At 37.8% G+C, this 27,644-nt stretch overlaps 1 pseudogene; it reads right to left on the bottom strand.

The window, feature by feature from the left end:
- Positions 1–4,076: 4,076 nt before the first annotated feature.
- Positions 4,077–19,243, bottom strand: LOC114506071 (annotated as a pseudogene).
- Positions 19,244–27,644: the final 8,401 nt, after the last annotated feature.

Raw genomic sequence — 27,644 nt, 5'->3', positions numbered from 1 at the left:
CACTTGAGTTTCTCTCCATTTGGAAGTTAGACATTCACTAAGAAAAAAAACATGGTTACTTTTCAAATATTTTGGTATTATATATATATATGGTACTGATATTATTTATATATATATGATGTATGTGTGTGTGTGTGTGTGTGTATCCATCCATCCCAGTTCCCTCTTTTGTCTATGCTTCTCTTTGTTGATTTTCTTGTTTTTAATTACATATTAGTTATGTGAATCCGAAGGCTGGCTTTAGAGCTAGTGTTACACATTAGGATTAGGACTATGATTAGGCAAAGATGAATATTTGGAAGTAATATTAAGATTATTGTTATAGTTAGGACTACAGCTATAGTTATAGTTAAGTTAGGTTATACTTGGGCTAGACCTAGAGTTTGGTAAGAATTATTTTTAAATCTAGTGTTATGATTTGAGTTTGAGTTAGGATTCTTGTTAAAGATTAGCATAAGATTAGATTTAGAGTGTCATCTTGATCTAATCAAATTCTCTCAAATAGTTTCCTCTTCTGTGAAATGATGATGAAATTTATGTGATAGTGCTTACAAGTGGAAACATATGCTAATGCATAGGAAAGCTCTCAGCAAAATACAGTAAAAATAATATGATTTTTTTTAGTATTATTGCATACAAAGATTGCAACTTTATTTGTCCAGAATAAAGTCAAGTTTGAGACTTTTTGGTTATGTGATGTCCTTTTTAAATAAATATTCTATTTATAGTCTACCCTAATTCATTCCAAATGAGACGTCACCAACCTCTGTATGCTATATGTGGCATTATGCTTGCTGTTTTATAGTGTATATGGAGAACTTTATTTATATAGCATGGCCCCTTTCTTTAAGGAATTTTCTTCTCTAATTGGTTAAACAAGTCCATCTGAAACTACAGTGAATATCTGAAGGCAATGTGTGTGTGTGCCTGTGTGTATGTATAACGTGTGTGAGATTATCATTGGTGAAAAGTTTAGCACCGAAGCACATAAATGAGGGTTAGTGTAGGCACAGCAGGTCTCCTAGAACACTGAGTTTCACTGGGACCTCATGAATTGGCAAGGAGTTAGAAAAGCAATGGGAGATGATATTTTGTTGCAAGAAAAGTTGAGTATAGGCTGTTAGGCAGAAATGACCCCTTTGTGTCCAGGAGTGGATGAGCACAGACCATGACAGATAGCTGTGTGTATGGTGTGTGAGAGAGGATAATGGAAATGAAGTTTGCATCATTGTACTGGAAGCAAACAGTAAGGTGCTTTGTAAGCCAGGCTGTGAATGTTGAATTAGGTCTTTACAAATAAGTGACAGAGAGCATTAACATGTTCAAAATCAGTGATTTTTAAAAAGAGTTTTATTAGTTTTTAGAGGGAAAGGGAAGGAGAAAGAGAGGAAGAGAAACATCAATGTGTGGTTGCCTCTCCCATGCCCCCTACTGGGGACCTGGCCTGCAACTCAGGCATATGCCCTGACTAGAAATCGAACTGGTGACCCTTTGGTTCACAGCCTGCACTCAATCCACTGAGCTATACCAGCCAGGTCTAAATCAGTGATTTATACATCATTCTTATCACCTGGGAATTGAGGAAAAGACCAGAAAGTTACAAACTGAGGCAGGAGCACCCAGCAGAATGCTGTAGGAAAGCACTGAAATTGTGTGTCTGAATTGGTTGATGGTAATTTAAATGATAAGAGAAAGGGCCAAAAAAACATTGTGGGGTGGGGCATAAAACCCTGAATAATTGAAGAGGAAAGATGATGGCAGGGAACAATCAAAGATTGCCTTCTAACTTAAGCTGGGTATGAGGTGGAGCATGGTGAAACCACTAACAGAGATAGAGGAGATAACCTTGGACTTATTGGACATACTCACCTGGATTAATCAGTTTTTAGCTTCGAACACAATAAATTAGTCCTACACCTCAAATTACAAAAATAAAACAAAAATAAAATGAATTCAAATCTTTATAGTGTTTCGAAAACTCTCCAAAGCCATGAATAAATACACATATTTTTGCTCACAGTCCGCATTCAAATTAAGCAGTTCTTTAGAGGAAGGACTGTTCTGTCACTTAGCATCTATATTCCTCCTTTACCCTGCATATGTGATGTGGAATAGCATTATGTTTACCTGGTATTCACATGTATATAATTGTCACACTATCTTAAACTGGCTTCTTAGTACCAACCTGTGGGCTGAATGTGTGTGCATGGTGTGTGTGATGAGGGATTAAAAATACAACCTCAGAAAAAAAGAAAACTTCAGTCATTTCTTTTAGTTATTAAAATGAGTAGCGGTTATTGGAAATGACTTTAAATTTGAGTCTCAATGAACAGTTACTTGAGTCTTTCTGACCAAGCTATGACTTAAGAACCTCAGTCTATCTTGGATTTTGAGGTGTGGTGTGGCCAATATGAATTTAAACCACCTCCCCTCATTCTTAAGGGTCTTAATTCAAGGAAAAAGCATGAGGCTGGAACAACATTCTGCAGTCACCTCTCTCTCAAACCCTGGTGAGGATAAAAGAGTCCACAGCTCCTTCATTCTGTATGACAGTTCAGCCCTGTTTTGCTTTTCTTTAACACAGATTTATTCTAGGGCCTGTTCTTTTTCAATGTGATCCACTTGGCCGCACCCATTTGGAAGAGCCTATTACTATGGTCAGGGTTGGTTTGGCTTGCTGTAAGCTCCTTGCTACATTCTTTTTTTAGAGCCTGCCAAATGTGGGACAATGGGTGTGTCTTGTTGACATCCTGTGGTTCATCAGATATGTAGGATCACTTCATTGCAACCTATTTAGAAGCCTGCAGCTGTGCTGGGAGGCCCAGGTCAGCATGTCTAAGAGGAAGCCCAAACTCTGATTCACATTTAACCAAAATGCTTGAGGGGAATGAGAACACAAGCATGCCTTGCTTTATGAAATACATGGGGCTCTCCCCCCTAGATTAGTGATTTATGGTTGCAAATATTTGCCTATCTCTCCAAACCATAATTTATCCCAAAGAGATGACCATGTCACTTAAACATTTAGATACAAGAACCACACACAGAGTGGATTTCCTGGGTCAGTTCTGATTTTCAAAGTCTGTGCCCCATTTTTGATTTGCCACATCCAGACCACAGGGCCACTTTAAGGATAATTTAGGAATACAGGGAATACTAGTGTGTAGTTGAAATGCATACCCCATAGCAGAAAAGGTTCAGAGGACACAATTTTGGGCTGGAGGGTGCAAGCATCACCAGAAGTTTGTTCCTCTAATAATTATCTAACATGCTCACACCATATCCCCTATTACAGATTTAAATGGATTAATAACCTCATTTTATTAAGTGCAAATGCTCCCTCAAGTGGTTAGACTTCATTCACACTTTAGTATAACACACCTCAATGAGGTTTTCCAGTTCTTTCTCTCTGAATACCTGAAACTCCTAGAAGATGGGGGCTGTGAGGATAGAGTGTTTGCTTTATTCCCAAATGTATTTCAGGAAGCATAATCATTAACTTGAATTAATAAAAATACAATCAAACTTTATGTATGATCAGGGGCCACTGAATATGTTTAACATGAAAAATGGACTCCGAGAGAGAGAGAATAACCAAATATGGTAAAATTTTAAAGTTCAGTGATTCTTGGTACAAGATATAGGGATGCATTTTACACTTTTTGCAAACTTTCTAGAGGTCTAAAATTTTCAAAAATAATTTTTTAGAAAAAGATTTTAAATAACGGACTCTCATACCTGAAAAGTTTAGCCTGAAATCATTGATCCAGTCAACGAATGATTGACATTATGAATGTTCTTTTTTTTTTGAGCAAAAATCTGAGCAGTATTCATAGAAAGGTAGTAGATGGTATTAGAGAACCAGAAATTAAAATAAAAATGGCATCTGGTGGCCAGAAATAAGTAGGTGGGTGGTAGGCAAGGAAACTGCAAATGAAAATGAGATAAAGGAAAATAACACATTTGTAGAAACTACCTTCTAAGCTCCTGTCAATATGGCCACATTGGTAAATGCAGTACTCACATCCTCCCACAACCACATGAAATTTACAACTAAACTACAGAACGAACATAATTCAGAACTGTCTGAAGTCCAGCTGAACAGAAGTCCTATAACTAAGGATATGAAAAAGAAGCTTGCTCCACCTCTGCATCCACCAGTGTGTTGTTCCACTTCTGAGATGGTAGGGTTCCCAGTGGTTGGCAGGGAGGATGTGCTGGTTCTTCTGCTACCAGCTCCATGGCACCACCTTGCCTGCTTGTGACTTGTCCTTCTCCACAGCAGCATCATTGAGCTGCAGCACATCATCATGAGCATAGAAATTAAAGAGTGGCCCATTCTTTTCTTGTGCTTTGGTGACAATGACAGAGAAGTTGAGGTGGTGACATATGATTAGGTACTCTGATGTGCATGAGCTGCTCCACCATGATGACTTGAGCTCCCTGAAATCTTTGCACTGGATTTCAAGTGCCTTCTGCAGGAACTGCTGCATGGTGTTGCTTTCTTTCATCTTGACTATCTGCCAGTGTCCAGAGACACCCCAGTAACTGAAAGTAATTTTAATGTCTTTGCCCTTGATCTTCTCCTGCTTGGCTTCCCACTCTTGCTATGTAGCTTCCAGAAGCCAATTCTCCTCTTTGGAGTCAGCAAAAAGCTTACGTCCACATGTGGGTTCTTCCCCAATTTCCTCTTCTTTCTGGTGATCTCTTCCAACTCCTCCTCATATATGACCACCCCTTCCTTCTCCTCACCCACCTATTCTCTTCCTCCAGAGTGAGGGAGAGGATAGAGATCTTCCACTTGGCCTCCTTCTTGTGTTCCTTCTCCTGCAGCTTCTCCAGCTTTATCTATTCTATCAACTGGCCCTTCTTGGCCAGCTTCTTCTCCTGTTCCTTCACCAGTGCCTCCTGCTTGGTCATCATGTCACTGAGGGTCACAAGTCCCACGTGCAGAATATGAATTCTGACTCTATGGCATCATAGAGTACAGATAACTTCTTGTCAATATTTTGTTATGTTCTCCTCTGTGATCTGCTGCTCCATCTACTCCATCTGCTCATGCTGCTTCTCCCACTTCTACATAAGGTGCACAGTGCAACCCACTCACTTAGCGTGCCCTTGTCCTGAACCACAGGAGAAGCATCAGCAGTAGCAGTGGAAACAATGGCAGCAGCATGGCAAACTCAGTGGCTGCAGTGACTGCGGAGACCCCATAGTCAGCAGACACTTGCAACATGAAGTTGGCCACCAAGGGATGCTCAGGCATCCCACCCCACTCTATCTCACGTTAGATTTTTACAGTGAGCCACTAAGTGGAAGGAGAGGTGTAGACACAGAATGAGCTGTTCCCTGACCTACATGTGGCACTTTAAAATTGGGAGGAATATCTCTGCTTTGAAGGTTCCTCATAGAAAGCTAGGGTCCAAGTACATACCAGCCCCACCCAGCCCAGTGTCCAGTACTAGGAAAAGAAGTCCCCATAATTTCTGACTGTGAAAACCATTGAGGAGTGTGGCTGAGTGAGAAGGAGGGCTTCTGGAGTCCCAGGCATTCCTCTTAAAGAGACAGTGTGCAGACTTACTCCAACACACTCAATCTGAATTCCAGCACTGGGGTGGCAGCTTGAAAGGCACAATGTACACAGGGAAGGAACTGAATTGTCTGGCTTTGGGGCAAGAGCTGGAGATGTAGCTTTCTCCCAAACAGAAGTGCTGAGGCCATGTTGCTTTGCTGAGCTCTCCTCACATGGAGCCAGCAGGTAGTACCATATCTGAGTCTCCATGAATCTGGCTAGCACTGTTTACCCTGCCATGGTGATTCCCTGATACTCCACCCCACTTGCTGGTCCACCCAGGTCATTTCCAGTGGCTTTTCTATACAAACAACCTGTCTTGGCTCATGCTGGGAACTTTCTTAAAGTGTCTCAAAAGTCCACAAACTCCAACAACAGCATCTGGCCTTGGTGTACCCTATCCTAAGAGTACTAGTATGTTGTGTTAAGTGGTCACAGGTAGGGCACTAGCAGCACCTGGCTTTGGTTCACAGCTTAGCCTCTCCTGGGGACCTCCAAGACCAGCAAAAGTAGCAGCCATCTGTGTATCACTCTGTAGCTCATGCCAGGTGAACACACGCATGGCACAGAGAGTAGCTGATTTTAGCCTGCACCTCCCAAGAGGCCCCAGAGCCAGTGTACCTGGTGGACTATTTTAGACCATGCTGGAGCACCACCCAATCACCTCCACTAGTGACACACTCAAAGAGTGAACTTGGTGGGCACAGTGCCCCACTGAAGTGAGCTCTTCTCTGTGGGGTTGGCCCGTAGATAGCAGCTCTTCCACTGTAAATGCAACTGGTCTTCATTATCAATCAGCCTGGGGGTCAATCCCTCCCACTCACCTGCCAACAGCAGGCTTAACTACAAAAGAAGGGTACACAGTCCATACATGGGGTGTACCTGGAATGCCAGCTCAACAACCTGGAAGCTGCATCACTGGACCAAAGAAAACACCTACTAAGTAAGGGCCCTACCAAAACTGGGAGACATGGAAAATCTACCTAATACATAGAAATAAACATGGGGAAGCAGGGGAGAAATAACATGTCCCAAATGGAAGAACAAGAAAAATCCCAGAAAAAAATAAATAAATGAAATGAATGCAAGAAAACTACCAGACACAGAGTTCAAAACAGTGTATATAAGGATGCTCAAGTAATTAAGTGAGACTGTTAACAGCATAAAAAAAGACATACAAATCATACAAAATAAGCAGTCAGAAATAAAGAATGAAGAGTTCATTCTTTATAACTGAAATGAAGAATACACTGGAAGGAATCAATAGCAGATTAGATGAAGCAGTGATCAAATCAGCAATTTGGAAGACAAAGTAGCAGAAAACACACAACCAGAGCAGCAAAAAGAAAAAAAAAATTTTAAAACGTTAGGGTAGTGTAAGGAGCCTCTGGGACAACTTCAAGTATACCAATATTTACATCCTGTGGTACCAGGAGAAGAGAGAGCACAAGGAGTTGAAAAACTATGTGAAAAAATAATGACAGAAAAATTCCCTAACTTGGTGAAAGAAATATATATATATATATATATATATATATATATATATATATATACAAGTCCAGGAAGCACAGAGAGTCCCAAACAAGATGCACCCAAAGAGACCCACTTCAAAATAATCATAATTAAAATACAGAAGGTTAAAGACAAAGGGAGAATCTTAAAAGCAGAAAAAGAAGAGCAGTTAGTTACCCATAAGACTGTCAGCTCAATTCTCAATAGAAACTTTTCAGGCCAAAGGGGATTGGCAAAAAGTATCCAAAGTAATGAAAAGCATGGCCCTCTATCTAGAAAAGCTATCATTCAGAATCAAAGAACATAAAGAACTTCTCAGACAAGAAAAAAATGAAAGGAGTTCATTACCACCCGACTAATATAAAATGTTTAAGGGTCTTTTTTAAGAAGAACAAAAAAGGATAAAAAATATGAACACTAAAATAGCAATAAATACATATCTATTAGCAATTACTTCAAAAGCAAATGGATTAAATGGTCCAATAAAAAAGGCATATGGTGGCTGAATGGATAAGAAAACAAGACACTTACATATGCTCACTTGAGACTGAAAGACACACATCACTCCAGATCAAGAGACATACACAAATTGAAAGTAAAGTGATGGAAAAAGATAATTTATGAAAATGGAAACAGAAAATAAAAAACTTGGTTTAGCAATACTTATATCAGACAAAATAAACTTTAAAACAAAGGCTATATAACAAGAGACAAAGAGGCACCCAGCAATTCTACTTCCAAGTATTTATCTGAAGAAACCCAAATACTGAATCAATAGCCAAGATATGGGAGCAACTAAGTATCCTTCAATAGGCTAATGGATGAAAAAATAGTACATATATACAATGGAATATGGCTCAACCATAAAAAATAATGCAATCTTGCCATCTGCAATAACATGCTTGAACCTAGAGGGTATTGTGCTGAGTGATATAAGTCATATGGAGAAAGATAAATGCCAGAAGATTTCCCTTGTATGTTGAATCTAAAAAACAACAATCAAGCAGAATGGAAAGTGACTCATAGATATAGAGAACATTTTGACAGTTGCCCAGTGGGAGGGCAGTTGGGGGATGGGTGAACAAGATAACAGGATTAAGCAGCACAAATTGATAGTTACAGAATATTCATGGGAATGTCAAGCATAGCATAGGGAATATAGTCAATAATATTGTAATAACTATGTGTGGTGTCAAATGGGTATGAGATTTATCAGGATCATCACTTAGTAAGTTATATAAATGTCTAATCATTGGGTTGTACACCTATAACTAACATAATAGTATATGCCAAGTGTAATTGAAAAATAAAAACACATTTTTTAAAGAGAAATCACATTTTTATATTTTGTCAATTTTGTAAGAATTCCTTCTTTAAAAAAACTCCTCATGAGGATATGTTGTTTATTGATTTTAGAGGGAGAGGAAGTGGGTGGGGGGAGAGGAAAACATCAATATGAGAGAGAAACATCATTTGGTTGCCTCCCATATGTGCTTCAAACAGGGATCGAACTCACAACCTAGGTATGTACCCTGACCAGGAATCAAACCCACCACCTTTTGGTGTATCGGACAATGCTCCAACCAACTGAACCACTCAGCCAAAGTGCCAGAATTCTTGCATGTGAAATTTTCAACCATGGGATGAGTTAGCCTGAAGCCCACATTAACAAATTAATCCTTGATTTTGGAGTTAGATTTTCTCACCTTTCCTTCCTTACTTCCCATTTTCAGCTTCTCCATGACAGGTGGTTGTTTTCTCCTTTCTCCAATTAAAAAGGAGAGAACATTTGATTTGTATCTCTTCCTTCTCTTCTATCATCAGTTTCAATCTGCATTTCTGAGGCTTATTTATTTATTTATTTATTTATCTTCCCTTTTTTAATACTATCAGTGATGACAAGAAGGAAGAGAAGGATGAAGCTGGGAGCTACTTTTACTGAGCACCTGTGATGAGCAGTGTGCTACACTAAGTATTTTTCATAAAATTAATTTAAATTTCACAAATGAGACAAGTAAGGTCCAGAGAATTTAGGTAATTTATTCGAGTTTGTGCATTATAAATTCAAGAGGTGCAGTCACAATCTCTAGCTATGCCACTTCAAAGCCCCTTGTCTTATACTTAAACACTACATCTGGGGGGAACAATTTAACCTGAAAGAAAGGGTTGCAAACATGTATGATCTGCTTAATTGTTAAGGAAAATTTAGATTTTCTATTACTTTCCATAAAAAAGTAATGGAAGTAATTTAACAGGAAAAAACGTCATAAAGAGTTCAGTAAAGCAAAGTTTAAAATGATTTCCATAGATTCCCCCACTTGGTTTTTGTTGAATTGATGAAGTTACCCAGTTGTACTGGAAAAAGGGATAGGATTCACATACATATGACCCAGTCATGAGCTCTGATTCTGACGTGTGACATGAACAAAGTTCCTTCAACTACCTCAATCTAGATGCCCCGCTCTGTAAAGTGGGTTTAGCAACCCTCCTCTGGATCTGCTGGGACCACTGAGACAATGACTCGAAGGCCTTTCCCCAAACTTTTTTAAACAAAGGGTAGCGTACAATTATTGCTGCTCTTATCATTACTTGTAGCAAAAACAGAAATCAGCAGCACTTGGTATCATTTTCATGACACTTACCTATTTTGTTCTTTATTTGTATAGCATAAGCAATCTTGAAATCATTAGAATTTCTTTTATGATTGTGGTTTCTTAATTCTATGATTATAAAATCTGGACTTAACTCCAGATCCTCTAATATTTAGTTCAAGTATTTCTAAAACAGGTGAAAACAGGACTTATTTATATGTTAATCAATTTCCTAAGTGCAAGACTTCTTTTCTCACTACAGAACAGAGAAATTAATGGAATAAAGCTGTTCCTGATTCTTTAAACAGACCTGTCATTAGGCAAAATACAGCAAAGTTCCCTTGAATTTTGGATTTCATGGATTACTAATATTTTAAAAAATAAAATGAAATGTGTGTGTTTGTGCACACATGTCTTTGGCCAACTAAAGATATTGCAGACACACACACACACACACACAAAAGTGCATGCAAATTCTTCATTAACTACCAAAGCCACATCCTAAAAAAAAGGGGGCAATTCAACACACAAAAATACCCAAATAAATAAAAATTATTAAATTGCAATAAGTGTGTTATGAAAGGTACTTAGTCATTTAATCATTTCCCCCCCAAATTCACTATGGTCCATTGGAAACCTTCCTATAGATGTAGGTCCCTAGATGAGCCTTTGGAAGCCCTTGAACTTGTGGATGTTTTAAGAGTGAACTTCTCCCATGTGAGGAATCTGGCAGAGAGGACCAAGCCCATTTCATGAACTGCCTCCTGTGAATCTTCCTTGCTTTGTGTCTCAGTATGACTGTTTCCTTAAAAGAAGCCCTTGCTCAGCCCCCTTCTGTTCTGTCATTGGCTGTATAACCAGTTAGCAAGTAAATAAAATACCGTATTTTGCCCTGTATACTGCACTCCAATGTATTTGACCCAAACTTTCAGGAAAAAAATCTTTTGTTTTAATTTTTTAATTCAATTTTTATTTATTTACATTTAGACACTTATAGATTGTATTATAAAAGAATTTTAGCACTTGTTTTTGAATATATTATGGTACAAGAAAATTTAACTAACAAATAGTTACAAAACACAAGAACAGCTATAATGTATTTCAGGTACTACCTATGTATAAAGGACATCCTTATTTCTCCTTCAAAAATTTGGGCAAAAAAGTGTGCATTATACATGGCAAAATACACTATATGTCTTAGTTTACAGTTGCTCTTGTTTAAAATAAAGGAAGGAAACGTGACTTTTCCTTCGTGTTTGCTTTTGTGATATCTTCCTTTTAATTTAATAAAAACAGAGGTTAATACTGATTCCTCTCAAGAAAAGGCAATTTACAGGAGAAGAAATATCTTTAGAGTACTTTCTTTTATTTCTCCCATTTGAAAAGGGAAGATTTAATTAGAAGATAAAAATCTATCACTGTTTGTCTTTTCCCCTAATATTTACACACATATTTTGGAAACATTCTCTGAGAACCATGATGTTAAACATTCTTGACATAAAAATTATTCATCTAGCTGTGTTATTCAAAACTTGAAAATTCAAGCAAAAAAAAAGAATAGGTTAATTTGAGGGACTATTCAGCCTTCACTTAGGGAAACAATTTAAAAAGGAAATCAAGTGTCTTTGGAAACTAAATGAGGTCATGGACTGAAAATGTCCTTCAGTAAATGTATTAAAATGCAAGAAAATGAAAGAATAGTTCTAAAAATATACATCATTCTCGCCTTGCACACATCACCTTAACTTCACTAAGTAGCATCTTTCTCTCCCTCTGAATGTGTTCAGAAAGATTCCACATGGGCATTTTTATCATGCACACCAGTCCCCGAGGTCACACCCTGTGGTCATTCTTCTCTGCCTTTAAAGTCATTTGCAGAACTGGGCGTAGTCTAGAGTATGCTGATTCTTCATTATTCTTTATCCCAATCAGTCAAAGCATAACATGGAACTTCTTGAACTTAAAAGAAACAGCCTAGATAACCAGCTGTGCTCAAACTAAAACATCCAAAAATAGCATTTTATTCTCCCTTTTCTTTAACGGAATCACTATCATCCTGGGGAGTAGAAATATCACCTAAGAGGACTTTCAAACTGCACTAAGTCTGTCACTCACATTTAGTAAGTTTCAATAAGACTCCTTCAGAAGTAACAGAAAAATGAATGCCTTGCTCTACAATTTCAACATCTATAAAGAGACAAGTTCATCCAACCCAGGAAAAATCTTCAGAGGATTCCCTACTATTTAATTAAATAGGCTAGCAAGTCACAGAACTAAGTTTTGTTCCTTGGAAAATTATCATCTATCTACATCACTGTTTTTTTTGTGTGTGTGTGTGTGTTTTTACCACAGTCTACTGCTTATTAGCAAGAATTTCTTCAGTTCCTGTGAGGGTGAGCTAAAACATGGACATAGTACAGTCTGAGAAGTAATAAGTATCATTAATATTTTGTTCAGTAAGAGGAAGCTGGTTCACTTTTTACAAAATCCACATACTGCTGAATGGTGGCATGATTTCTACTCTAATGCACATGGCTAATTGCAGTTTTTACATACCGACAGCTTAACAACTCTCATTTCATACAAACAGTATGAATGGAGATTTTCTGAAGTAGGATCTACTTCTTCCATGAATATTCTTATCAAAACAATAATAAAAACAATTTAAATGTCTGGCAGTCTTACCAGTATTTCCCAAGGGGGGAAAATTATTTACACACACACACACACACACACACACACACACTCTTTTGACATAATTACAGAAGCTATCTTGTATGTCTATCACTCACTAAACCAGAGCTGATGTATCTTGACATTGGTTTTAAATGTATCTTATCATTTTCCCTCTTTGTACAGGTCTTGTAGGTATGAATACAGAGAAAGTTATCCTCATCACCATAGTAAATCTCTATATGTTAACAGTAGCAGGTTAACAAAATCCACAAATAACAGACCATAATATGCAGTGTCATTAATATCACTGGGTCCACCATTTCCATCTTGTGCACACCTAACAAGAATATGAGCCCATGTAAGGTCAGACACAACCTCTCTCACCTATCTTGCACATCTAGTTGTATGCTCAATACATAGCAGAACTTCTATAACGGTTAAAATTTAAACTCTATGAAGGATACGTGTATCTTATGGATCATCATAGCAGAGAGCTTAGCACACACAATGAGATTAATTAAATATGTGTGATATAAATGAATTATTGAGTGACTGAATGAAGGAATGAATGGTTTAGAATTAGTTAGTGAACAGAAGCAAAGCCGTCCCAAGTGAACACAGTGTCACGGGCAGTGCTTAGTGGGTTGAATATAAAGCACGGTAGGTAGGTTGATTGTTATTGGCTGTAGGAAGCCACTAAATATTCTTGAGGGAGAAGTGGGTTGGTAAAACTGTTATTTGAGAAATACTGTGGTGTTTCTTATATGATGGATTGTAGCAAAGAGAGAGCCAAGGGAGAAAAAGTCAAATACATCCATAAGCTTTACCACAAAAGAATGTCACCTTCCAAGCATTTCTCATTTCTCTATCTTTCACTCTCCTTATAAGTCCCTCCAAGACTATTTAAGTATCTTCCTAGCTTAGGCCCCTCTTCTCCTTCAGTGTATTCTATACTTTACCACTGGATTTATTGTCTTAAATTCCAGTTACTTTTTTCCCATGCTTCTAATCAGAAATCTTCACTTCCTGACATGTGGTATTAAAACCATGAATCTAGTATTAAACACTCAGTACAATGCAGTGAAAAAAAGTTCTACATTGGTGTTAAGAAAACACAGTTCAGGTTTTCAGAATCAACTACTTTTTAACTAACTTCCTCAACCAAATGCCAAACTAGACAGTTCCTAATGATGTTTCTAACTCAGAATTTTCTATTTTGTTTGATCTTATCTTTGAGAATACTCTCTATGCACATTACACCAGTACTTCTCAAATTTCACAGTATGTATGAATCACCCGGGGAACCGTTAAAATGCAGATTCTCATGTAATGAGACTGATGAGATCATGATGATCATGTAAGTCACTCTGATGCTGCTGGTCTGTGGGCCACACTTGGAGTAGCGATGCCCTAAATTACAGCTATGTTGTAGGACTCCATGTTGGTGAAACAAACAAACCATCTTCTTTTCTTCCAAACTTTGCTGAATCTATCAGTCACCTTGGAATAAATGCCTTCTCATTCACATTCTCCAGTCAGAAACTGTCTCATCTTTCTTTACCTATTTCATTCCAGCTAGATGACAGCCATCTCAATAAAGCTCTTCTTAATCTAATCCCTCACCCCTAAATCTTTGTGTATCTCTTATAGCATCACGAAAACCTTACATTACAGTTATTTGTGGATTTGCCTCTCCCCTCTAGCTTGCAAGCTGATGTGGACCCCAGCCTGTGGGGTCCGCCACATTGTGGATGAGATACAAGAAATTCACATGGACTACTGAGTGGAGGAAAAGGGATGAAATGGCTTTTCTCTCAAGAGGAGAAAAAAACCTCAGCCCATGCTATGACCGGCCTTTCTTTCTTTTCTGGGCACATTACATGATGGTCCTCATTTACTATGCACAGGTTCGCTTTAGGTGGTTACCTTTTACAGAAAACAAATGAGATGATGCCACTAATCACATCACAGAAGAAGGATATTTGCAAATGCAAAGGAAAAGTAGCTGAACCGATTATACTCATCCTTGGAAAGTTTAGCATGGATTTTAGGAAGTTACAGTAAGCACTTGCTGTCTCAATTCAGGGTGAGGGAGTTTTAGCAAAAGCAAGTCTCGAAGTGGTCTAGGTACACTGAAGGCCTGATTCCCCATGGCAGAACCCACCTGTGGGTGTGGTTCCTGTGCATCTCCAAGTGGAAGCTGGGCCCATGCCACGGAGAATGGTTTCCTATAGTAAGGCTCCTGAAAATACAAATGACAGCTGCCACTTTTGACTAAGGAGTAGGAAGAAGACATCTAAAGGAAGAACATGGTCACATTAGTATGTGTCAGGAAGTTCAAATTGAGTAAGTACATCTGACCCCAACATATTTCCTTCAATTATACCTGACAGGCACTATAATATGCTCTAGAACACAGAATCTGACACATTGCTGGACTCTCATAATTGCTTATGTTTGGCAATGGAGACAAAGTGGAAGAAGTGACAGTTCTGTTTTTTGTATGCTTAAATTTCAGGTGTAGGCAAACAACCCAGTAAAGAAGTTCTCTCTGCATCTGGAACTTGAGAGGAGACTGATCCAGAGCAGGGCAACTAGGAATGACCCTGGAGAATAAGCCACCTCATTCCACCAGCAGAGGTGCACAATTAATGTACTCGCCCTCAATGGTCCAGAACATTTTTATTTTTTGAAACACAAGTGCAGTAATGCAAATGCATAAAAATGCCCTTTTAAATTACTGACTCAAAGCTTGTTTAGGTTTAGCATATTATAGAAAGGCAAGAGGCTAGTTGATGTATTTTTTTAGCATGATGCCAGTTATATCCAAAACACTAAAATATCATGTCAGGGTAACATATCATGAAAAAAATGTATTGCATTTGTAACCTGTCTTTACTGTATGATCTATTTCTTTTGCAATATATTTTATTGCTTGGGATTTATGGCATCATTTCTCTGCATGGCTTATGCACAAACACACATCAATGTGTCTGCCTTCAATCATCAAAGGGCAGATATTCAGGTCAGACATCAGTCATTTACTAAGCTCATCTGGATTAATGAAGGACTAGGGCTTGCATTCAGCACACACAGAGAGCAATGTAAGGTATGTCTGTAAGTAATGTCAACTTACCTCTGAACTGTAATGCCCAGATTTATGTCTGCCATGTTCTTAAATCAAAACAATATTGACTATTGTGGAAAAAAATTCCATCCTGCTTGCAGCTGTGGTACCTACTATAGCCCTGTTAGGTTTCACAGAATATTCAACCAATAAACTTCCTCATAAATCTTACTCATTAATTTCTGATTGGGGTTGAGGTGGGGCTTCATTGGGTGACTTTGAATGGAGTAAATATCCTCCTAAGTGAAAGTGAATCTTGCTGTCTCTGTTGGTTCCATCCTAAACACATGGCCTTAAAACAATGAAAGCTGTCAAAAGCCTCCAGACAGACTCCTCAGTAAAATCACTGTGCTGGAAAGCTCTCTGTGCTTTCTCCCAAAGCATGTAGTTTAGAACATTTGATTCTTAAAATCACCTTGTGAGGTCAGCAGAGTAAGTGACACTAGGTTAATCAACATGTATGCAAACTGAGCCCCATGATTTGGTTCAAAATATTAGAAACAATGAAACAGAGGGAATGCTGGTTTTCATTACTGTAGACTGATGCCCTCTCCATACTATGATTTTTTAAGATAATAACAGGCCAAGCAGGAGTAAATAAAATGGTAACTTAAAGATCCAGAATGAGCCCCCAAATACCAACATGATTAAATTCTTGTGAAGGCAGAGTAATCTCAGCTGGTGAGATAATTGTAGAAATGGGTCAGTAAGTAGGCATTTTACTGCATCCTTACTGAAGATGGAGAAGAAGAAAAATAAGATATGATCAGCATAATGAGACCCTCAATGAGTACCTAGAAGGTCAGCTCATCCCCCGCTTTATTAAATGTCTCAGCTTCTAATAAGGGGCTTGAGAAGACATGATACCCGGGATTGTTAGTTAATAAAAATATATACAGATCATGTTGATCTCCAAGTAAATCATTCTTTAAAAGATTTCCTCAACTGATGACTACACTGGTAGCTTTAAAACAAAGCAATATGTAAGAGGCAATATATCAAAGAGCATAAACATAGATTTACTTCTCGGAAAGATATTTAAACTCTCTAGGTATAAAATTTCCATTCTGTAAAATGGAGCTGGTATGAGTTTTAAACAAATTAAAGTACATATAACTTTCATTTTTTCTGGCAGATAATGTTTATAAATCTTAACCATGCAGTGTTGCTTGTACCTCTGACTCTTTTCTACATGCCTCTGGAACTGAATCAATGCTATGTATCTTATGACACAATATGGAGAGAAGAGAAACAGATTTCAGTGAGTACTTTGCCTCCTTTACTGCTAGAGAACTGTCAGATAAGCAGCACTAGAGATCAAACAAAAGCCCCTTTATATGGCTTTTCTCCAGAAGAAATCAGAAGCAGAGTCCCAGGGTAATCAGCAGTGTAAATGAAACTTTGAACTGTGCCCAAGGAGGGAAAGGCATTTGCCATAACTATTCATTAGAAATAGTGGTGTCCTACAGGAATCCTTTTTAAATGTTTACCTCTAGAATTAAGTTGGATGGGGAGAGAGGTGGAGAAGGGAAAGGAACGGAAGGGAAGGGAATGGGGAGAAAGAAACAGGGTAGATTTGGAAAATGGAAGAGAATTTCATTGATTCTTTTAGGACAAGAGCAGTAACTTTTCCAAAAGACACTAAGACAAAGCCAGAAACTAAAAACAAAACAGCACACAAACAAGGGATTTCAAGAGAAAATGTATTTATGTCAATTAGTCTTTCAAACCTATTTTGTCAGTTTTTTTCTTCTGACTCTAATAAAGTAAGTAGCAAGCAAGAAAGACAAACAACACTCAAGGGCCAACTATTTTCTCTTGTGATACAGTCAAGGCTTTTAGCCACAGGTAAACCATGTATTCCACTGGGGAAGTTAGCAATAGTGTTGGCAGGCAAGGGTCATCTCATCTGGGGGTGAAGGACAAAAGAAAGTTATAGCTCCTTGCTCTGGATATGCAATTTCATTATTTCATTCTTTAATGACTCGTTTGAGGATTCTGCTGTAGGCTTTTTGGATGATTGTGCACTTCATACTTGACTCTTTAGACATGTTTTTGAAAACATCTCATGCCTTTACAGAGTAGAAAGGGGAGAAAGACATTAGATCTAGATTCACAAAGCATTCATTTTAAGGATCAGAAGATTTTGATTATTTGAGATCTTCTTCTTGAACTTAAAGTGCTTTTATTAAAGAGTTTTGATAAGCTTGGGGTTCTCAATGTCCTTTTGCTTGGCTTTCATGGGAAGGATGCGGTAGGCAGGTGCATATGATTCCTGAGCCAACATAGTGCTCTATAGCAGAATATTTCCTAGGATTTGGAAAATTGAAATAATTCTTTTATGCTCTATCAACCAGGGACCTTCAGTAGTAATAATGACAGTGGTGGTGATGAAATAGCATTGACTGGCTGCTTATGTTGAGCCAAATATTGTTTTCAGGACTTTTTGTGCATTATATCATTTAACCCTCATAGAAACCTAATGACATGATATTATTAACTTCATTGGAGGGGAGGAAATTGAACAAGGAATCATGATGCAAAATATGGTCCAGGTCTTTGCTAACTAAGGTAGCAAGATAGATAAGAGATGACAAAAGATAAACAGAAAGAGAGACAAAAATGGTACATCATGTACTACTTCACTGTTTAACTCTCAAGGGTGTTTCAGGTGTGATATGAGTATTGAGAATACATCAGGAACTGAAGTTGTGGCTATCAGCGAACTTGGACAACCTGCACAAAGACATGCCACTCATGACCACAGTGATCTCTTTCCTGACTGCCAAACAATCACTATAATGACACTAACGAAATTATTGAAGCAAGATGTACTGTCACCAGACAGTCTATAATGTTTCATTTCCCCTCTCTTTTCTTTCTCTTATAATCTTTTTTATTTTCCTTTTTTCATTAGTGACCCTACATGAACTATTTTCCCTTATGAGTACATTTGTATGCAAACAATTAAAATTTTCTGAGTTATCTTTTGATATGAGTTCTAGAGAGGTGGATTATCTTGCCTGAAGTTACACACCTAATAAATCCGGAAACATGTATATGAACCCAGGCTTTCTTATTTTCACTGGATAATCTCCTCCAGAAAAGATCTGAAGTTTATGTTCTATAATTAGAATATAAAGGAGCTCCAAGTGAGAAAAGTGGTGGCAAATATTGGCTACAGGACTGCAAAATTATTTTCATTCTTTTCTTTCCTTCTCTCTCTTGCACACATGCACACGCGCACACACACACACACACACACACATGAACTTCTCTTACACAGGCTTCATGTGACACCCATTTTGTGATTCCTATTCCATTTCAAGAATTCCTTTGGTATTTATTTCAGGAAAACTCTGCAAAGACAAATATGTTAATGCAATGGGGGTTGTACTTTTAATAGCAACAATTCCCATAGTGTGCAGGGCTTACTCCAGGGAAAGGAGAAAGAGCACCCGTGGCTGGAGCTGAGGCATATAGGTCATACAGATTTCCAACAGATATGCCAGGTTGCTCTGCAGTCTGAGAGGTATTGCTCATTCTGCCCACTCTCCCCAACAGTTCACCACATTCACCTCCACAGTCATCTCCAAAGGCCTTTATCTCCAACATGAAGCCCTTCTGGCATCTGGCGAGGTCTCCAACTTTACAACTGCCAAAGCACTGGCAGCCCTTCTTACCATGACTAAATTTAGTGCATGCTACTTCCACTTCCCCTTCTACTTTCAGAGCTTCAAGTGCAACTGCAGCATTTCCTACCATAGCCACATTCTCCACTGAGCATTACATATAGCACATACGTTATAAATATTTATAGATAATTGAAATCTGAGGCCTATGCCCATTGGTCATCTAGCTAAGTTTAGTAACTCTTCCAATATTTCCTTAAACATAAACAAGTCAGCAGAAACCAACCAGAAGTATGTGACCAAACCTATTTGATGGCAGAGTTGATCTTTTCAAATGGGAAATAGTCTTGAATTTCTGCTAGTTATCTTTTCCATTCTCCACATGTGCCAATTATTTTTTCCAATCACATATTCTTGGTGAGATCTAAATAAATGCCCAAAAATATTCCACAAAATAAAGAATTGCCAAGATACTTTCAGGTGATGTTAGAATAAGAATGGAAATTGTGTTAAGGCAGAGGAATCAGCATAGGGGCTGCCTTGATGTTTATCCACCAGGCTGAAGAGACAGATTAAATCCAGTCCAGGTAATGGTTAACGCTGATTCAAATTAGAATAAAATTTTTACCCTGGACTTTGCAATTAAACATACTCTTAGAGAAACCTAGTTCAACTCCTTATATAACTCTGTTCTTTAATCAAATAACATCCCTTTTAATACTAATTTGATGAGTAAATGTGGCAGGGTGCTCAGGATCTTCTAAAAAGTGTGACACAGACTTTTATTTAAAAATAAATCTGAATAAACTAATCCGAAGAATTAATGACAGAGCTAGATATGGAATTTAGGTTCTTAGAATTACAACTTGAGACAGCTCTCTTTCTGACTCTACTAATACATCTCAGGCTTCTGAACACAATCTTGATATTTGATCAGCTCATATTCTGGGACCTCTATCTGTGGGGTCCTTCCACTGCTCAATTCTATTCCTCTTTTGAACCAAGATGTTTTTTTCTTCTGGGAAGCCTAGATTGTCCTCACCCAGTAAGTCCTTGGAAGCTTACTGACCATGTCCTTTATGAGTATCAAGCATATTTACTATCATCTTCAAGATTAACACAATAATCACAAATAAACTTGTTGTTAAACTGCACTCTGGTTACCACATGAAGGTCCACTAGAATTTTATTGTACCTTCAATAGAAAAATTTCCAAGGTTTAGTATAGCAGAACTTCAAGAAAATTTTTTTCTAGAAAACTACAGGGTTTTTTTGGGGGGGGGCATTTTTTTTAATTGTCATTCAAGTACAGTTTTCTGCCTTTTACTTCCATCCCAGCTCACCCCTCAGCCCTCCCCACCTCCTTCCCATTTCCATCCCCCCCTAGTTTTTGTCCATGTGTCCTTTATATTTGTTCCTGCAAGCCCTTCCCCTTTTCCCCTGAAATTTCCTCCCCTCTCCTCTCTGGTCATTGTCAGCCTGTTCTCTATTTCAATATCTTTGGTTATATTTTGCTTGTTTGTTTGTTTTGCTGATTAGGTTCTTGTTAAAGGTGAGATCATATGGTATTCGTCTGTCACTGCCTGGTTTATTTCACTTAGCATAATGCTTTCCAGCTCCATCCATGCTGTTGCAAAGGGTAGGAGCTCCTTCTTTCTTTTGCTGCATAGAATTCCATTGTGTAAATGTACCATAGTTTTTTGATTCATTCATTTACTGATGGGCACCTAGGTTGTTTCTAGCACTTGGCTATTGTAAACTGTGCTGCTGTAAACATTGGGGTGCATAGGTTCTTTCGGATGGGTGTTTTAGGGTTCTTAGGATATAGTCCCAGCAGTGAAATTGCTGGGTCAAAAAGCAGATCCATTTTTAGTTTTCTGAGGAAGTTCCATACTGCTTTCCATAGTGGTTGTACCAGTCTGCAGTCCCACCAACAGTGCACTAGGGTTCCCTTTTCTCCACAACCTTTCCAACACTTGTTGTTTGTTGCTTTGTTTATGATGGCCATTCTGACTGGTGTAAAGTGGTATCTCATTGTGGTTTTAATTTGCATCTCTCTGATAGCTAGAGATACTGAGCATCTTTTCATGTGTCTCTGGATCCTCTGTTTAAAAAGTATTCAATTAAGCATCCAGCTGGCTCAGTCAGTAGAGCATGAGACTCTTAAACAGTATACAATTAATTATTAATATTACTAATATGAGTATACATTCTATTAAAAAGAAATATTCCTTCTCTGTAGAAAGATAACTGGAGTTTTACTGAGAAATGAAAAACCCAGCCTCAAGTATGCTATATTTGCTCTGACTGTGAGCCTGCCTATTCAGCTCCTCATCAATCAGGGCCTTGTGGGTGAGACATAAAGACCATTAACAGCTTTGAACAGAGTCATAGGTGTATGATCTCAATCTGGCTGTCTGAGAGTCAAATTAAGCAACAAAATCACAGAAAATTACACATACACACAACACACAGAATTAGAGATCAGGTTTCTTCTCTAAAAGATCTGCCAACACTGGGTTCACAGTCCCACAAAGCTACCAATTTGTAGAAGCTGACGTATTTCGGTAACGTCTGAGCAATTGACTATGCAACAGGCTGTATCCTGCCACTGCCTGGAACTCACTGGTCTAAGGAACCTGCCTAAACCAGTGGCAGAATGAGGGGTGGCATTAAGCATGGGATCTTATCACTGTTTGTCTATGTATACTGTGTGCATATACATTTGCATATATTTTATTTTGAACATAAAACTAATTGTTGCCAGTTTTGATTTTCATGCCTACATAGCCTAAATACCCCTCCTTTGTACCTTAAAATAGTCCACTTCTACTTTGTGCTAAACCGAAACCCAGCAAACTAAATATGTAGGAGTGAGCACTGAAAGGGTCAATTGCGTCTGAAGCAGCCCACGACTGTTTATGCTGGCATCATTTCTCCCTGAAGATTTTTCCTACTACTTTCTGGAATCATTCTAACGTAAGCATTTTTCTGGTTTTCAGATTCAAACACATTCTAGCCTAACCACCTGTGTATGCAATTGATTTGGTTTTAACTTTGAGCTTCATCCCTGAACCAGACCTGGCACCTGCAGAAGAAAATACCAGGGGCTAAAATAGAGCAAGCGAGGCCACAAAATAGTGTAATATCCTCCCACTGTGGTTCATAGGGGATGCTGTTTCGGGGTGTGCATTTCATCTCACGAGACTCCAGACAACAGAAGAACTAGACAAAAGGAAAACATGTGATGGAGCACTATTTATACTGCAATCTTTCCAACATTTCAGAAGGGAATGGTTTACAGATGTATACCCTCCAATGACATTTACACATCTATTGTTTTCTTAACCTCCTTCCCCATCCCATTACAAGATTCTTGGTGAAAAAGATTACAAACTTCCCCATGCTGTTCTATGATAAAGAACACATTTCCTCCTGATTACAAGGAAAGACATGATGAGCTGTACAATAGGCCAAGTGCTAATGTAAAATCAGCTTCAGAAAATGGAATACATTTATGATTACTTAAGCATTTGTATTTCAAGCCATAAATTCTTCCCTGTCTGAAACAGACCACTTAACCCAGTCTTAGAACATCAAGCTGCTAATTTACACAGTATTCTGACAGGAAACCATCTACAGCGATGAATGCACAGTAGGGAATTTTAACAGAAGCCCATCTGGACTTTTAGCTATTGAAGGCAATTTTTTTGTTAATAATCTATTAAAGCAAGATGCCGTAAAGATGAGTTACCATCTCTTGGTCATAAATTTCAGAAGAGACTATGAAGAGCCTCTTAGTTTTGCAACTTTTTTTCCACCTCTTTTCAATGACTTAATTCATCAACATTTAACTTAGCATCTTTCTGCCTTATTATAACTCTCAAAGAGTTCAAGGTGCCATTAGGGTCACAGTTGTTGCCTTCAGGAAAGGATATCTGTCTTGGACACATGCTTTTTATTAATTTAGGCCTCTGGATTCCTTCATGATGAAATATGTCTTCAAAAAGTCAGATTTCAGAGTTGCAGTTTTATTTTCATTTTGAAATTATTTAAAAAATAGTAATCCTTGTCTTGTCAACCAATACTCCAATAATAAAAATAAAAGTCTGATTAGTTGGCAAATTTGGAAGTTTTGGTGTTGAGAGGAATTATTTTAAATAGCCAAAAAACAAGAGAATATGAAGACTTCTTTCTTTCCTCTAGCCCTTTGTTTGCTCACCTCCTTCAAGTCTCTGTTAGCATCACCTTCTCAGAAAGGCCTTCCTTGATATTCCCTATTTTATATTATAATCTTGCCCCACTCCCAGCTCTATTGAGTCCCCTCCCTGCATCATTTCATTCTGAAATACTACGTATTTAATTATTTATTTAATTTCTTGTCTTTCTGCACCTGTTAGAATGTGAGCTCCGTGAGAACAGAGATTTTTCTATTGGTTCCCCTACTTCTGTGTCCCTAGATCCTAGAAGAGTGCATGACACACAGACGGTGTTGGAAACCATTTGTTGAATAAGTGGATAGATAAGAGAAAGATGACTGGTTTGGCAAACAAAAAAGAAATAGTGATGACGGAACTAGACCGAGAATGGTGCATGACACATGGTAGGTGTCAAATAATTTTTTTATTAAATAAAGGATAAATGGATAAAAAAATAATAAAGTTTGGGGAAAAAACACAGCTAAAGAACTGAAGTAAAGTAAAAGAGTGGGATAATTACATTCCCAATTTCTCTTAAAAAGTTATTTGAGATCATTACGATGGGGTTATTAATCCTGGAGTTTTCTTTTAAGAGAAATCTGCTAAAGATGAAAGAAGAAAAATAGAAAATCAAATGAAAGAAATGTTTTAATGTGAAAATAGTGTTTCAAAGCCACATTAAAATAGTTTAAATAATATTGCCAAAAAAAGTTTAATCACTGAAAATGAATAAGACTCTACAGTCATGTGCTGCTTAATGATGGAGATGCATTCCAAGAAATGAGTCATTAGGTGATTTTGTCTTTGTGTGAACACCACAGACTGCACTCGCACAAACCTAGATGACATAGCCTGCTGCACATCCAGGCTGTATATCATAGTTTAGTGCTCCTAGGCTACCAGCCTATATAGTGTGTTACCGTACAAAACATGAGATTAAGTCGAGCACAAGAGAAAATGACATAATCAAGAGACACAGTAAACACAAGATGCATTAGGTTGTGGTGGGTGTACCACTGCATACTATTTTAAAGTACACTTGTTTTAATAAGTAAAAAGAGTACATTCTAAAATAAGGAGTAGAAGTAAAGTAAATACATGAACCAGTAACACAGTCACCATCATCATCATGTTAATGTACGGTGTACATAAGTGCATGTGTTATACTTTAACACAACTGGCAGAGCAGTAGGTTTGTTTACACCAGCGTCACACAAACACGTGAGTAATGCATTGCCCCACAATGTTAGGACAGCTGTGACATCGCTAGGCTACGGGAATTTTTTTCAGTTACTTTACAATCTTATGGGACCATCCTGTATATTCGGTCTGCCATTGACTGAACCTTCCTATGCAGCACATGACTGTCCATAAGGACAAAAAAAGAAATGAAATCATCTATAGTTTATCTTTTAAATTCCATCTCTGTAAATATGTGGATGTACTAAATATATTTTTGGCATTTTTCTATGAAGTTTACATAAAAATTTTAATAAACAAGCAGGAAAAAATTCATAAGCTCTGATGGTTAATTTAATGTGTCAGCCTGACTGGGCTAAGGGGTGCCGGATAGCTGGTTAAACATCACTTCTGGGTGTATCTGTGGGGCTGCTCTAGAAGAGATTAGCATCTGAATCAGTAGACTGAGTGAAGCTCACTCTCACCAAGGGTGGACGCATTCCAATCCATTTGAATGACTGAAAAGAACAAAAAGAGGTGGGAAAAGGGTGATTTCCTCTCTCCTTGTTCCAGCTGAGACATCCACCTCCTCTTTCCCTCAGACATTAGTGCTCATGGTTCTAGGAGTTCAGACTCAGACTGGACTTATACCATTGGCCCCTGATTCTCAGGCCCTTGGAACTCACACAGAATGCACTTCTGCATTTCCTGGTTCTCCAGCTTGTACTTGGTAGTGCGCCTTCTTGGACTCCATAACCACATGATATCTATATATCTATACACTATATATCTATATATGTATATCTATAGCTATAACTATGCCTATATTTTATCTACCGCATTAGTTTTGTTTGCCTGGAAAACCCTGACTGACACATAGTAGGTACAATGTGTCTTTTTTCTTACAATATATTATTGTCTTTGGATAGTCTTCCATGCATCCTGTCAATGAATTTTTTGTTATTCCTTTGTGCATAGGTGGACCTTCATTTTTCTAGGCAGTTTTTGTTAAATTCAGTAAGCCCTTTATTTGTGGGAATGCATTCCAAGATCCCCAGTGAATCTTCTATATATATGTTACATATATATAATATATAATATATATTATATATGCACATACACACATATGTATATATGTATATATACCATGTTTTTTCTATAGGTACATACCTTCTCATTTAAAGGAAGCACTGTATGGCTTTTCTCTGGCACACCTGAATTGCCAGCATCACTATTCTTGCTGTTTGAGGCCATTGTGAAGTAAAATAAGGGTTACTTGAACACAAGAACTACAATACCATGACAGTCAACCTGATAACCAAGAGAGCAACTAAATGCTACTCAGCATGTAGTGTACACAGTATGGGCACCCTGGACAAAGAGATGAATCCAGGTGGGACGATATGGGAGTAGCAGATTTCATCATGTTACTCAGAATAGCATGCAATTGAAAACATATAAATTGTTATTTCTGGAATTTTTTCCATGAAATATTTTTGGACTACTTTATGACCATTCTTCTAGACAATTCTTTGCCTGTATCTGTTATAGATTTCTCAAAGCCTTAAAATAAAATGAAAAAATATTTAAATTTTTGATGCAGGTGACTATGCTTACTACCAAAATATTAAACTGATTCGAACTTCCATTTGCAATATTTGAGAATGCCAGTCCCTTGCAGTATTTTAATGATAATTTTAAAATATATATATTGCCATTTTGATAGAAAAAAATAAAATGGAAATTTGGCTACATCAAGGTGATAGAAAGATGGATATTCAGGGAAACCAAACAACATAATTTGGGATGAAATTCCACAACAGTACATTTGCTTTGTGCTTTTCATTTGGTTACTTTAAATGCTAAATAGACCTTCAATGTTAGCAACTCCTCTAGACTGATTTGTAATCATAAACCATGTCAACTGTACTATAAGTATCTTGTGCACAGATAGATATTGTATGTAATAAACAGTCCTCTAATTTTCTGCAGATCATCTGGGCAATTTATGAACACTAATTCAGTTTCATGCTTTCCTGTTTTTCAGAACACCTCTGCAGAATAGAGTATGTACAAGAGAGGAAGCATGCAAGGAGGGAAGAGAGTTGTAAATTTAAGATAATCTCCAATCTTAACAGCAAACTGAATTTGCAAACAGAGGGTAGATTTGTTTTTTATGTAATGATGATAAGCCTTGATATTTAAGGAACTTGCTATAATGATTATTGGTAGTGACCAATTTAATGTAATAGAATCTGACTTATGATAACCATTAACCTGCTGGTGAGTTATCTTTCCTCCAAGAGTAAAACTCATCTTTGTATTAAATTTCTATTTCTCTTCAATTTTAGGGTCCCCTAAGCCCACGGTCTTCCAAATGGACCAGTATATTCAATATCAATTGGAAATATTAGAAGCGTAATCTCTCAGCAAGTAGCCCAGCCAGATCTGCAAATCAGAATCTGCATTTTCTCCTAATCCCAGTGGTGAGTGTGCATACAGAGTGTTGGGAAACATGGAACATCAGTTCCTACTGAGAATGGAGTGCAAACATGGTCAAACCGGCAGGCTCTAGACTACTGCTACGCATGCCACATACTCTGAGATGCCAGTGTGATCCATCTTCAGAAGGTAAAGAACAGGAAAGAATAGGGATCTGTAAAAAACATCTCATAAACAAGTTCATAAGGAAAACCGCCAAGCTAAAACTTTTCTGAATATAAGAACAGCCCTGATTTGGATGGTCCATAAACTAATCATTAAATTTTTTCTCTAAATACTTTGCATAAAGACATTAATTTGAAGTTAAGTCCTAAAGGTTTTTTTTTTTTTCCCAGTTAGTGATAGGGCAAATGATCATTGGTTATTTTTCCCAGGCTTTCCAAAAAGGAAACTATTTCCTTGAGGTTTTTTTTTCCACTCATCTGTTGCTGGGTAACAAACCATCCCAAAGCATAGTGGCTTAAACTACAATTCATTACTAATGGTATCTTTCATGATTCTGCATGTTGACAGGGCTCAGCTGGGAAACTGTTATTTGAGGCCTCCCAGGCAGTTGCGGTCAGGTGGCAAGTGTGGCCACAGTCATCCTGGTCGGATGTCTAAGGTGGCTGACCCTTGTGGTGAGAATTGTTGCGGGCTAGGGTTGACAGCTGG

The sequence above is a fragment of the Phyllostomus discolor genome, chromosome 9 (genome assembly GCF_004126475.2).
Source record: "Phyllostomus discolor isolate MPI-MPIP mPhyDis1 chromosome 9, mPhyDis1.pri.v3, whole genome shotgun sequence".
Lineage (NCBI taxonomy): Eukaryota > Metazoa > Chordata > Mammalia > Chiroptera > Phyllostomidae > Phyllostomus > Phyllostomus discolor.
Note: the sequence above shows the minus strand (reverse complement) of the source record. Positions and strands in the feature narration are given on the sequence as shown.